Below are 1,671 nucleotides of genomic sequence, written 5' to 3'. Positions count from 1 at the left end.
ACTTTCTTTTTTATTTTTCTATCTACGTGACTTTACCGAACGAACCACAGAATATGGAGTCGTGGGATTTAAGGATTTACGAGGGCGGCGTCTCGTACTCACCTATTGTCTCACCCCCCCTCCCTCCCACCCAATTAACTCAGCCTCGATCGCTTCGCTCCCAATCAACGATGACGGTGGCGGCGGCGGGGGGGGTCACAGATGTTTGGAGCTGGCGAGGACACGCGTGGCACGGATCGGCACGGCACGGATCGGCAGGGTCACGTGAGCCCGCATCTGCTCCGCGTCACAGCCCTGCCCCGCCAAGGGCCCCAGAGGTCTGTTTCACATCGCCACGCTGCGTGCCGATCCGGTCGAGGTGTGCACGTGTGCACGTGTGTGTGTGTCCACGTGTGTGTGTCCACGTGTGTGTGTGTGCACGTGTGTGTGTGTGCACGTGTGTGTGCGTGTGTGTCCACGTGTGTGTCCACGTGTGTGTGTGTGTCCACGTGTGTGTGTGTGCACGTGTGTGTGTGTGCACGTGTGTGTGTGTGCACGTGTGTGTGCGTGTGTGTCCACGTGTGTGTGTGTGTCCACGTGTGTGTGTGTGTCCACGTGTGTGTGTGTGCACGTGTGTGTGTGTGCACGTGTGTGTGTGTGTCCACGTGTGTGTGTGTCCACGTGTGTGTGCGCACGTGTGTATGTGTGTGTGCACGTGTGTGTGTGTGTCCACGTGTGTGTGTGTGTCCACGTGTGTGTGTGTCCACGTGTGTGTGTGTCCACGTGTGTGTGCGTGTCCACGTGTGTGTGTGTGCACGTGTGTGCGTGTGCACGTGTGTGTGTGTCCACGTGTGTGTGTGTGCACGTGTGTGTGTGTCCACGTGTGTGTGTGTGTCCACGTGTGTGTGTGCACGTGTGTGTGTGTGTGTCCACGTGTGTGTGTGCACGTGTGTGTGTGTCCACGTGTGTGTGTGTGTCCACGTGTGTGTGTGTGTGTGCACGTGTGTGTGTGTCCCCACGTGTGTGTGTGTGTCCACGTGTGTGTGTGTGTGTCCACGTGTGTGTGCACGTGTGTGTGTGTCCACGTGTGTGTGTGTGCACGTGTGTGTGTGTCCACGTGTGTGTGTGTCCACGTGTGTGTGTGTGTGTGCACGTGTGTGTGTGTCCACGTGTGTGTGTGTCCACGTGTGTGTGTGCACGTGTGTGTGTGTGCACGTGTGTGTGTGTCCACTGTGTGTGTGTGCACGTGTGTGTGTGTCCACGTGTGTGTGTGTGCACGTGTGTGTGTGTGTCCACGTGTGTGTGTGCACGTGGTGTGTGTGTCCACGTGTGTGTGTGTGTCCACGTGTGTGTGTGTGTGCACGTGTGTGTGTGTGTCCACGTGTGTGAGTGTGTGTCCACGTGTGTGTGTGTGTGTGCCACGTGTGTGTGTGTCCACGTGTGTGTGTGTGTCCACGTGTGGTGTGTGTGTCCACGTGTGTGTGTGTCCACGTGTGTGTGTGTCCACGTGTGTGTGTGTGTGCCACGTGTGTGTGTGTCCACGTGTGTGTGTGTGTCCACGTGTGTGTGTGGTCCACGTGTGTGTGTGTGTCCACGTGTGTGTGTGTCCACGTGTGTTGTCCACGTGTGTGTGTGTCCACGTGTGGTGTGTGTCCACGTGTGTGTGTGTCCACGTGTGATGTGTGTGCAACG

Source organism: Lampetra planeri, chromosome 3 (assembly GCF_965212315.1).
Source record: "Lampetra planeri chromosome 3, kcLamPlan1.2.h2, whole genome shotgun sequence".
NCBI lineage: Eukaryota > Metazoa > Chordata > Hyperoartia > Petromyzontiformes > Petromyzontidae > Lampetra > Lampetra planeri.
Note: the sequence above shows the minus strand (reverse complement) of the source record.